Source organism: Arachis hypogaea, chromosome 3 (assembly GCF_003086295.3).
Source record: "Arachis hypogaea cultivar Tifrunner chromosome 3, arahy.Tifrunner.gnm2.J5K5, whole genome shotgun sequence".
Lineage (NCBI taxonomy): Eukaryota > Viridiplantae > Streptophyta > Magnoliopsida > Fabales > Fabaceae > Arachis > Arachis hypogaea.
The window spans coordinates 48,543,568-48,556,103 of record NC_092038.1 but is presented as its reverse complement, the minus strand read 5'-3'; the positions used below and the strand labels follow the sequence as shown (position 1 = coordinate 48,556,103).

Here is a 12,536-nt window from a genome sequence, read left to right as displayed (position 1 = left end):
ATGATGGGAACCTCTGGTTCTCACCCATGCGGATTTTGTAGTTTTCAGATACAGGATGTGAGGTTTCTCACTGAGGCATGCTGGAGACTTCCGGATTAGCTAAGATCCTTTGTTCTTGGGACTCTATTTTGGTTTATATGTCTTGCTTAGATACTTTTATCTCCACTAAATAATACAAACTATGATGACTCCTCTTATAGAAAATTTTGAAGAATAAGTTTTCTGTATTTGTGTCTCTTTAGGTTTTCTTTGGGGTTTCCTTATTTTATTTATATGTATATATTGCTATTCTCGGACTGGTTATCTTCGCAACCGGATCTTAGGATTTGATATTCCTATTTTTGACACTCTTGTGTACATATATCATCTCACGTTAGTTTATCCTTGTTCATTCCGTAATTGATGGGAGTGTTGCATTTCGAGTTATGATTTTTGTTTTACCCCTTTTTCTTCAAAGGCTCCTAGTTATAATAATTTTTCATAATACTATTCGTACTAAATTTTTATTTTAGAGGTCGTAATACCTTGCCATCACTGAATTATGACTTAAGCATAAGACTCTATATGGTAGGGTGTTACATTATGGTATCAGAGCAGTTCGTTTCTGTATAGCCTGAGGGAAAGACTGACTATGCTTCTGTGCATTCTTTGTATGTGTGTTATGTGCTATTAGTATATCTACTTGATATAAATGGGATAAATGTTCATGAGCATGCATTTGGGTCTTTGAAGCACTAAAACTTCTGATATTGAAACTGATCAACTTAATATCGATTGTTCGGTGTGTATAGGGACTAGATGGCGCCTCGTGGACGTGGTAGAGGCCGTGGGAGAGGTCATACTAATGCTCGTGCACCGGAGATTAACCCTAATGACCCGGTGAACTTTATGACTGTGTTGGAGAACATGGCTGCTACTATGCAAGCCACTACTGAGGCTCTTGGTAAACAGATGAACAACCATGGTAATGGTGGAGGTGGAGTTCAAGGCCCGATGACACTAGCTAACTTTTTGAAGGTTAATCCACCTAAGTTCAAGGGAACTACTAGTCCAACTGAAGTCGGTACCTGGTTTCAGGCTATAGAGCGAGCACTGCAAGCGTAGGTAGTAGCTGAAGGACAGCGTGTTGAGTTTGCTACCTATTTACTCACTGGGAAAGCATCGCATTGGTGGCAAGGAATCCGACGTCTCTTATAGCAGGGTGATGACTATATCACCTGGGATGTTTTTCGGGATGAGTTCTATAAGAAGTACTTTCTGACTTCTACTAGGACAGCTAAGGAACTTGAGTTACCGCAACTGAAGCAGGGTACGATGTTCGTATCCGAGTATACTGACAAGTTTGAGGAGCTGTTCAGGTTCTCCCGTATGTGCCAGGGGACTTTGGGAGACTATGAAGAATGGAAGTGCGTTAAGTATGAAGGAGGACTCCAGAGCGATATCTTTAGCTCAGTGGGACCAATGGAAATCAAAACTTTCTCCGAGTTGGTGAATAAGTGTAGGGTTGCTGAGGAGTGTGTGAAGAAGGCAATTGCTGAGAGAGGGAGTCACAAGGGATCATTCCCACAGAACCGAGGGAAGAGCTTTGTACCTAGAGGTCCGCCTTTCAAGTGGGAAGGCTCTTTCATGAGGCCCAACAACAACAACTCACAAGGGAAAAGGTTTGGGAAGCAGCCACAGAATGAGCAAGCTTGTGCTAGGTGTGGAAGTCACCATCTAGAAGCCTCGTGCAAGGCCGGATGGGGCTTGTGCCACAATTGTGGAAAAGCAGGGCATAAAGCCGCAAATTGTCTAGAGAAGTAGAAGCAAGGTGTTGGAAAAGCACAACAGACTGGTCGGGTGTTCACCACCTCAGCTATAGGTGCTGAAGGATCCGAGACACTTATCCGAGGTAACTGTGAAATGGCTGGTCAAACTTTAAATGCTTTATTTGATTCTGGAGCAACACATTCATTCATTGCATTTGAAAAAGCTAGTGAGCTAGGCTTGAATATTGTAGTTTTAGGTTATGACCTAAAGGTGTATAATGCTACCCATGAAGCCATGGTAACTAGGCTAGGATGCCCGCAAGTTTCCTTTAGGTTCAAGCAGCGTGAATTTGTCCAGAATTTAATCTGCTTGCTGAAGATCGGTCTTGATCTTATCTTGGGATTGGACTGGTTATCTGAGAACCATGTCTTGCTCGACTGTTCTACAAAAATAGTGTGCTTCATTCCGGGAGATATAGAAGGGCCGGTTGTGGTGAATAGTTACTACTTGGATTCTATGATGGTGAATTATTCTGGGGCCGAATGTTAGAGTATTCTGTTGTTGACCGCGGGTGTTTCGGGTGATGATAAAAGATTGGAGCAAATTCCAGTTGTGTGTGAGTTTCCGGAAGTGTTTCCTGATGATGTTGATGAATTTTCACCTAACTAAGAGGTTGAGTTTGCTATCGAGTTGGTGCCTGGAGCTGGACCAATCTCGAGTGCTCCGTATAGGATGTCACCATTGGAAATGGCTAAGTTAAAGTCTCAGTTGGAGGATCTGTTAGGTAAGAACTTTATCCAACCAAGTGTTTCTCCGTGGGATGCGCCGGTGTTACTGGTAAAGAAGAAGGATGGCAGTATGCGGCTCTGTGTGGATTACAGGCAGCTGAACAAGGTCACAATAAAGAATAAGTACCCGTTGTCGAGGATTGATGACCTCATGGATCAGTTACAAGGAGCTAGAGTTTTCTCCAAGATCGATTTACGATCCGGTTATCACCAGATAAGGGTGAGGGATGAGGATATCCCTAAGACAGCTTTCAGGACTTGTTATGGTCATTACGAGTACACTGTAATGTCTTTTGGGTTGACGAACGCTCCTGCAGTGTTTATGGATTACATGAATAGAGTTTTTCGTCTATTTCTCGATAAATTCGTTGTTGTCTTCATTGATGACATACTGATTTCTTCCAAGACTGAGGAAGAGCATGCGGAACACTTGAGGACCGTGTTGCAGATACTAAAGAAAAAAAGCTCTATGCAAAACTGTCCAAATGTGAATTTTGGAGAAAGGAGGTGAAGTTTTTGGGACATGTAAGGTGGAGGCAGTGATAAAATGGAAGCAACCAACCATAGTAACTGAGATAAGGAGTTTTTTGGACTTAGTTGGCTATTACTGAAGGTTCATCAAAGGCTTTTTGCAATTAGCTTTGCCGTTAACAAAGTTAACCTGCAAGGACACACTATTTGTTTGGACTCCCGAGTTTGAGGAGAGCTTTCAGGAATTAAAGAAAAAGTTGACCACTGCACCTGTGTTGGTGTTACCTGAGCCGAACAAACCATTTGAGGTGTACTGTGATGCCTCATTGAAGGGTCTAGGGTGCGTGCTAATGCAGCATCATAATGTGGTGGCGTATGCCTCATGGCAGTTGAGACCTCATGAAGTTAATTATCCTACGCATGATTTGGAACTTACTGCGGTTGTGTTTGCCTTGAAAGTGTGTAGGCATTATCTCTATGGGGTTAAGTTTCAAGTCTTCTCCGATCACAAGAGCTTGAAATACCTCTTTGACCAGAAAGAGCTTAATATGAGGCAGAAGAGATGGATGGAATTATTGAAGGACTACAACTTTGAGTTGAATTACCATCTGGGAAAGGCGAATGTAGTGGCAGATGCGTTAAGTCAGAAGTTGTTGTATGCGGCTTGGATGATGCTTAAAGAAAAGAAGTTGCTCAAGGGATTCGAGAGTTTGAAAATTGGTGCTCGAGAAATATCTGGAAACTCTATGTTTGAGCCGATTAGAGATCTCAAGTGACTTTAAGTCCGAACTCCTAAAGGCTCATGAAAATGATGAAGCGTTATGGAAGGTGTTACCGGCTATTGAGCAAGGGAAACAAGGATGAGGGTCGGAAGATAAAGATGGGCTATGGAGATTCAAGGGTAGAATCATTGTGCCGGATGTTGGCACTTTGAGGCAAGATATCTTAAAAGAGGCACACAAAAGCGGATTCTCTATTCACCCGGGAAGTACTAAGATATACCATGATTTAAAGGCAATGTTTTGGTGGCCGGGTATGAAGAATGATGTGGCAGAATATGTTTCAAAGTGCTTAACTTGTTAGAAGGTGAAGATTGAACATCCAAGACCTTCCGGGATGTTACAACATTTAGAGGTTCCACAATGGAAGTGGGAAAGTATTGCAATGGACTTTGTGTCGGGATCGCCAAGGACTAGGGCTGGTTTTGATGCTATCTGGGTAATTGTGGACCGCTGACGAAGTCAGCTCACTTTTTACCCATTCGGATTACTTACACCCTTGAGGAGCTAGCACGATCATACATAAAGGAGATTGTGAGACTTCACGGTGTACCTGCTACTATAATCTCTGATAGAGATCCCCGTTTCACTTCAAGGTTCTGGGGTGTATTTCAGAAAGCTTTCGGAACCCGATTAAGCTTGAGTACAACTTACCATCCTCAAACAGATGGTCAATCCGAGAGGACAATCCAAATACTAGAGGATACGTTGAGAGCTTTTGTTTTGGACCATCCGGCGAATTGGGATCGGTATATGCTGTTAGTGGAGTTTGCATATAATAATAGTTACCATGCAAGCATCGGAATGGCTTCGTATGAAGCTTTGTATTTGAGGAAATGTCAGTCTTTGCTATGTTGGTATGAAGCTGGAGAGAAAGGCTTGTTGGGGCTGGAAATGATAGTTGAGACCACTGAACAAGTCAAGAAAATCCGAGATAGGATGCTTACGGCGCAGAGTCATCAGAAGAGTTACGTCGATCAGAGGCGGAAGCCCTTGGAATTTGAGGAAGGAGACCATGTTTTCCTTAAGGTTACTCCAACTACAGGAGTAGGAAGGGCAATTAAAGTGAAGAAGTTGAATCCTCGATACATTGGTCCATTTCAAATCCTAGAAAGGGTTGGATCGGTGGCGTATTGGATGGATCTACCACCTCATCTTTCGAACCTGCACGACGTATTTCACGTGTCGAAGCTTCGGAAGTATACTCCTGATGCTAGCCATGTGTTAGAACTTGAAACGGTCCAGTTAAGAGAAGATTTGACGCTTCCGGTAGCTCCGGTCAGAATTGATGATACTAGTATCAAACGGTTACGTGGAAAAGAGGTTACATTAGTTAAAGTGGCATGGAGTCAAGGCGGTGTTGAGGAACACACTTGGGAACTTGAGTCAGAGATGCAAACGGACTATCCGCACTTATTCTTAGGTAATTGAATTTGAATTTTGTGGTCAAAATTCCCAATTAAGTGGGTAGAATGTAAAACCCGGTTAATTAATGGCTAATTAACCCATAAATAAGAATTTAATCTAGAAAGCCAAAAATGTAATTTTTATGGCTAAATATGATAGAGGAGAATAAGACGAGAATTTCGGTACCAATTTTGTAGAAATCGGATCAAGATTGGACCGAACAAGCCAAACCGGGCCAACCGGACCCAAAGTGGACCTTTGGCCCAACATAACTAAACCCTAAAACACTCATTTTAGCACACTCTCTCCTCACTTATCACTCAAACACGCTGAAAGGGGGAAGAATGGGGGAAGAACACTCTCTCAAACTTTTATCTCTCATTTGATCTTCAAACCACCATAACTTTTGATCTAGAGCTCCGATTGCTGAACCGTTTACGGCCATGTGTTCATCGCAGATATCTCTACAAAACCCATACAATCAATCTTGAGGTAAGCCACAGTTTTCTATTCGAATTTCAAGCTTTGATTTTGAGTTTCATGAGCAAAAATGTTGAGGTTTTGAGTTCCTTTGTGTTATAGGATCACATTAGCTTAAAAAGAAGGCTTGTTCTTGCTCCCTTGGTCCTTGGGTAAGGTGAGATATCTCAAACCCTAGTGAGAATGTTGAATTTGTGATTTTGGGTATTGAGCTCTTGTGTTTTGGTATGATATTGTGGCTTAGGCATTTGATTTATGTGTATTGTAGCTTGATTGGTGATTTTGGAAAGCTTGGAAGAGGGTTTTGTATGCAAAAATCTGTTCTTGGAGGTGTTGAGACCTTGAGGAAAAGTGGTTTGGAAGTGCTCCGGTTGAGCTTGGGAAATTAGCTAAGGTATGGTCTCGGTTTCTCGTATCTAATATGTAATGTGGTGGGAAATACTTAGACTAGAGGCCCTAGGATAGGCATTAAATTGTTGATGTTGTTGAATGGTTGAGATATATGATGTGGTCATATATGTGATTATGATTATTGATGCTTTGATGGTATGATGTATGATAAATATGCATGTTGCGATATATGCTTGATGATTGGTTGAGGTTGAATTGTAGGTGAGACCATGTTGATGGTGAGTATGTTATTGGTTATGTGCAATGATGGTTAATTAGAAATGGTGTTGTTGAAAATTGGCATGAGGAAGAGTATATGATATGTGAATGTGTTTGAGTTTGAGCCACTTGGGTGAAGTGGGTTAAAATGATGGGACAGTATTTTTGTGAATTGTGGTGAGGTGTTAATGTGTGAGTTGAGGAGGCTTGATGTTATTTTTGGTATATTTTGATTAATTTCAAAAAGGGATGAAATTGGCATGTTTTGGTTGATTTTGAAAAGGGTTGAAAATGGCTTGTTTTGAAAATGGCATTTGTGGTTTTGTATGAAAATATGGTTTTTAGGCATACTTTGATGGGACATAACTTAGACTCCGGATCCCCGTTTTGTGCCAAATTTGTTTAGCAATGAAATTGGATCTGGGATGTCCATGCCGTTCGAAGAACGGGCAAAAAACAATTTAAAATGAGGAAGTTATGTCCGTCGGAAGATTGGGGGTTGAATCTGTGAATTCTGTAGCTTTTAACTTAGAAATATTTTTTGCAGAATGACCCTCCACGCGTAGGTGCAGTTGGCGCGTACGCGTAGTTCTTCAAGAAGACACCATCCACACGTGCACGAGGTGTGCGTGGGCATGTCGATGCGTTGCACCTAATGCCCAGCCATTCTTCCCGAGAGTTGTGCCAGAGTTGTGCCAATTTTGTGCGTGGGGTCACAAAAGCACCCACGCATACACATAACTGGCGCGCATGCATCGATTGGATGTTTTTCAATCCACTCATCCGTGTGAATGTCGCATACGCGTCGATGAACTGAAGGCCATCCATGCGTGCGCGTGAAGGACGCGTGCGGGTGGTCCTGTTTTCATCCCAAAGTTGATTTTTGTGTTTTAAAAGCCAAATTTCATATTCTTGGCCTCTGATCTCACCACTTGTGTTTTAAATCATTATGATATGCCTATCAATGAGAAAAGGAGCTAGGGGATGTGGTAACTTGCGAGGGAAGCAAGGGAAAAATAGATGATCAATGAGGATCAAAGATGATTATATGAGATGCGGAGGATGGCGGTGGAAGTGCTGTATGTGCCATGAGCCGATGGGCTAAATTGTTTATGAATTGGATGGTTATGGATTTAACCGTGATCCGGAAGACGGGATTATTGCCGTATTACAGCGGAGCCATGATTATGGCTAAGTATAAATGTATATATGCTATTGAATGAATTGTGAATGTTTGCACTTCCACCATTGGAGACACGAGTTTTCCTGGGAGAAAGCAGTGACTAGCCACCACGTGCTCCAGGGGGAGACACGTGACTCTGTTGACCCTATGTCATAAGGGTGGCCAGACACTGTGAAAGACCCGGATAAGCTCGCCCCCGTAAATATACACCAGTGAGGGTGTTGAATATGGATCATGATTATGATCACGATTATGTTGAGTATAACTCAAGTTAGGGATGCACGACAGAGGGATAGTCCAATGGTTAGCTACCAGGACTTGTCGGGTTGGCTATATAACCGACAGATGATATCATCAGCCATTAGGGACAGGCATTCATCATATGCATACTATGTGAATTGTTTGAGATTGCCTATTTGACTGCATATTACTAGCTGATCGTCTAAATGCCTTATTTGTTCCTATTTGTATATCTCTTGTCTGATATAATTGTGTTTGCCATTTTTATACTCCTGTTGGTGGTTGGGAGGTCTGAAGAAATTGGAAAGGGAAGTATTAGTTAGACTAAAGGTTAGCTTGTTTATAAGCTTTGATTTTATCAGGAGGAAGTTCTAGGATTGCCTTTAGCTTTCCTCTAATATCACATGTTATATATGTGGGAACTATTACCATGCTGGGAACCTCTGGTTCTCACCCATGCGGATTTTGTGGTTTTCAGATGTAGGACGTGAGGTTTCTCGCTGAGGCATGCTGGAGACTTCCGGATTAGCGAAGATCCTTTGTTCTTGGGACTCTATTTTGGTTTATATGTCTTGCTTAGATACTTTTATCTCCACTAGATAATACAAACTGTGATGACTCATCTTATAGGAAATTTTGGAGAATAGGTTTTCTGTATTTGTGTCCCTTTGGGTTTCCTTTGGGGTTTCCTTATTTTATTTATATGTATATATTTCTATGCTCGGACCGGTTATCTCCGCAACCGGATCTTGAGTTTTGATATTTGATGAGCGGATAATTTATACGCTTTTTGGCATTATTTTTACATAGTTTTTAATATGTTTTTGTTACTTTTTAGTATATTTTTATTAGTTTTTATGCAAAAATCACATTTTTGGACTTTACTATGAGTTTGTGTGTTTTTCTGTGATTTCAGGTATTTTCTGGCTAAAATTATGGGACCTGAGCAAAAATCTGATTCAGAGGTTGAGAAAGGACTAAAGATGCTGTTGGATTCTGACCTCCCTACACTCGAAGTGGATTTTCTGGAGCTATAGAAGCCCAACTGGCACGCTCTCAATTGCGTTGGAAAGTAGACATCTTGCACTTTCCAGTAATATATAATAGTTCATACTTTGCTCGAGATTTGATGGCCCAAACTGGCGTCCAAATGCCCACTAGAGACCCTTTTCTGGCGTAAAATGCCAGAACTGGCACCAAAACTGGCGTTTAAACTCCAAGAAGAGTCTATGCACGTGAAAGCTTCAATGCTCAGCCCAAACACACACCAAGTGGGCCCCAGAAGTGGATTTCTGCACTATCTACACTTAGTTACTCATTTTCTGTAAACCTAGTTTACTAGTTTAGTATAAATAGCACTTTTTACTATTGTATTCATATCTTTAGATCATTTTTGAGACTACCTTTGGATCACTTTTGATCTCTTGATCACATTTTGGGGGCTGGCCATTCGGCCATGCCTGGACCTTCATCACTTATGTATTTTCAACGGTGGAGTTTCTACACCTCATAGATTAAGGTGTGGAGCTCTGCTGTTCCTCATAAATTAATGCAAAGTACTATTGTTTTTCTATTCAGTTCACGCTTATCTTGTTCTAAGATATTCACTCGTACTTCAACTTGATGGATGTGATGATCCGTGACACTCATCATCATCCTCCCTTATGAACGCGTGCCTGACAACCACTTCCGTTCTATCTGTGAGAGCTTGAGTGTGTATCTCTTGGCCTCCTAGTTCACGACGAATGGTTGCCTCTCCTGACAACAGTGCCTTCCATTCTATGAGATCAGAGTCCTCGTGGTTTAAGCATAAATTAATTGGCAGCATTCTTGAGATCCGGAATGTCTAAACCTTGTCTGTGGTATTCCGAGTAAGACCTAGGATAGGATGACTGTGATGAGCTTCAAACTCGCGACTATTGGGCACAGTGACAGTGTGCAAAAGGATCAATGGATCTTATTCTGACAGGATCGAGAACCGACAGCTGATTAGCCATGCGGGAAATTGTAGCGGATATGTTTTCATTGAGAGGACGGATGGTAGCCATTGACAACGGTGATCCACCAACATACAGCTTGCCATGGAAGGGAGTACGCATGATTGGATGAGGATAATAGGAAAGCAGAGGCTCAGAGGGAACAAAGCATCTCCATATGCTTATCTGAAATTCCCACCAATGAATTGCATAAGTATCTCTATCCTATTTTATGTTTTATTTCTCTTTTAATTATCAAAATCTCATAACCATATGAATCCGCCGGACTGAGATTTACAAGATGACCATAGCTTGCTTCAAGCCGACAATCTCCGTGGGATCGACCCTTACTCACGTATGGTATTACTTGGATGACCCAGTGCACTTGCTGGTCAGCTGCGCGGAGTTGTGAGAAGAGTGTGAACTCACGATTTCATGTACCAAGTTTTTGGTGCCGTTGCCGGGGATTGTTCGAGTTTGGACAACTGACGATTCATCTTGTTGCACAGATTAGGTAATTTTCTTCTTGTTTGAACCTTTATTTTATTTTCAAAAATCTTTCAAAAAAAATTTTTTTCTCTTCTTTTTCGTTTTTCCAAAAAAAAATTTCGAAAAATTACAAAAATTTTAATAAAATCATAAAATCAAAAATATTTTGTGTTTCTTGTTTGAGTCTAGAGTCAAATTTTAAGTTTGGTGTTAATTGCATGTTTTTATTTCTCTAGCATTTTTCAAAAACTCATGCATTGTGTTATTCTTGATCTTCAAGTTGTTCTTGATGATTGTCTTTGTTTAATCTTATAATTTTCTTGTTTTGTGTCTTTTCTTATTTTTCATATGCATTTTCGAATTTTTAGAGTCAAAAGTTTAAAAATTTTTAAGTTTGGTGTCTTACATGTGTTTCTTTTCTTAAAATTTTTTCAAAAATATGTTCTTGATGTTCATCATGATCTTCAAAGTGTTCTTGGTGTTCATCTTGACATTCAAAGTGTTCTTGCATGCATCATTGGTTTTGATCCAAAATTTTTATGTCTTGTGTCATTTTTGTGTTTTTCTCTCTCCTCATTAATGCAAAAAATAAAAAAATATTTTCCCTATTTCACTCATAAATTTCGAAATTTTGGGTTGACTTAGTTAAAAAATTTTAAAATTTAGTTGTTTTTTGTTAGTCAAGTCAAAATCTCAATTTAAAAATTCTATCTTTTCAAATCTTTTTCATTTTTTTCTTCTTAATATTTTCGAAAATTTTAAAAATTGATTTTCAAAATATTTTTATTTCATATTTTCAAAAACCTTGCTAACAATTAAGGATTTGATTAAAAAAATTTTAAGTTTGTTACTTTCTTGTTAAGAAAGGTTCAATCTTTAAATTTTAGAATCATATCTTTTAGTTTCTTGTTAGTCAAGTCATCAACTTTAATTTTCAAAATCAAATCTTTTTAAATTTCTTTTTCAAATCTTTTTCAAAATAGATTTCAATCATATCTTTTTCAAAACTTAATTTCAAAATATTTTTCTAACTTCTTATCTTTTCAAAATTTATTTTCAAATCTTTTTCAATTAACTACTTTTCTCTCTCTAATTTTCGAAAATTACTAACCACTTTTTCAAAAATCTTTTTAATTAACTAATTGTTTTAAACTCTAATTTTATTTCTTCTAATATTTTCGAATTTCTCTTCTCTCTCATCTCTTTCTATTATTTACTACAACTTCTCTCCTTCTTAAAATTCGAACCCTCTCCCCCTCTCTGTGTTCGAATTCTCTTTATTTTCTCTCTACCTCATTCTTCTCTTCTTTTCTTCTTCTACTCACATAAAAGAATCTCTATACTGTGACATAGAGGATTCCTCTTCTTTTCTATTCTCTTCTTTTTCACATGAGCAGGAACAAGGATAAAGATATTCTTGTTGAAGCCGATCCTGAACTTGAAAGGACTCTGAAGAGGAAGCTAAGAGAAACTAAAGCACAACTCTCTAGAGAGGACCTGACAGAAATTTTCGAAAAAAAGAAGACATGGCAGCCAAAAATAATAACAACAATGCAAGGAAGATGCTTGGTGACTATGCTGCACCAACTTCCAACTTCTATGGAAGAAGCATCTCAATTCCTGCCATTGGAGCAAACAACTTTGAGCTTAAGCCTCAATTAGTTTCTCTAATGCAGTAGAACTGCAAGTTTTATGGACTTCCATCAGAAGATCCTCATAAGTTCTTATCTGAATTCTTGCAGATCTGTGATACTGTTAAGATCAATGGGGTTGATCCCGAGGTCTACAGACTTATGCTTTTTCCTTTTGCTGTGAGAGACAGAGCTAGGACATGGTTAAACTCACAACCTAGAGAAAGCCTGAACTCTTGGGACAAGTTGGTCAATGCTTTCTTAACCAAATTCTTTCCACCTCAAAAGATGAGTAAGCTCAGAGTGGATATCCAAATCTTCAGACAGAAGGAAGGTGAATCCCTCTATGAAGCTTGGAAAAGATACAAGTAATTAACCAAAAGGTGTCCTTCTGACATGTTTCCAGAATGGAGCATCATATGTATATTCTATGATGGTCTGTCTGAGTTATCCAAGATGTCATTGGACCACTCTGCTGGTGGATCTCTTCATCTAAAAATGCCTTCAGAAGCCCAGGAACTCATTGAAATGGTTGTAAATAACCAGTTCATGTACACTTCTAAGAGAAATCCTGTGAATAATGGGGTGACTCAGAAGAAAGGAGTTCTTGAGATCGATACTCTGAATGCCATATTGGCTCAGAACAAAATATTGACTCAACAAGTCAATATGATTTCTCAGAGTCTGACTGGATTGCAGGCTAAAGATGCCTCCTCTGAAGGAGAAGCTTATGA

General features: G+C 39.6%; 1 non-coding gene across 1 annotated transcript; it reads right to left on the bottom strand.

The window, feature by feature from the left end:
- Nucleotides 1–12,096: 12,096 nt before the first annotated feature.
- LOC112793001 (small nucleolar RNA R71) lies at nt 12,097–12,200 on the bottom strand. Its single transcript, XR_003197715.1, has one exon. It is a non-coding gene; the product is annotated as a small nucleolar RNA R71 (small nucleolar RNA).
- Nucleotides 12,201–12,536: the final 336 nt, after the last annotated feature.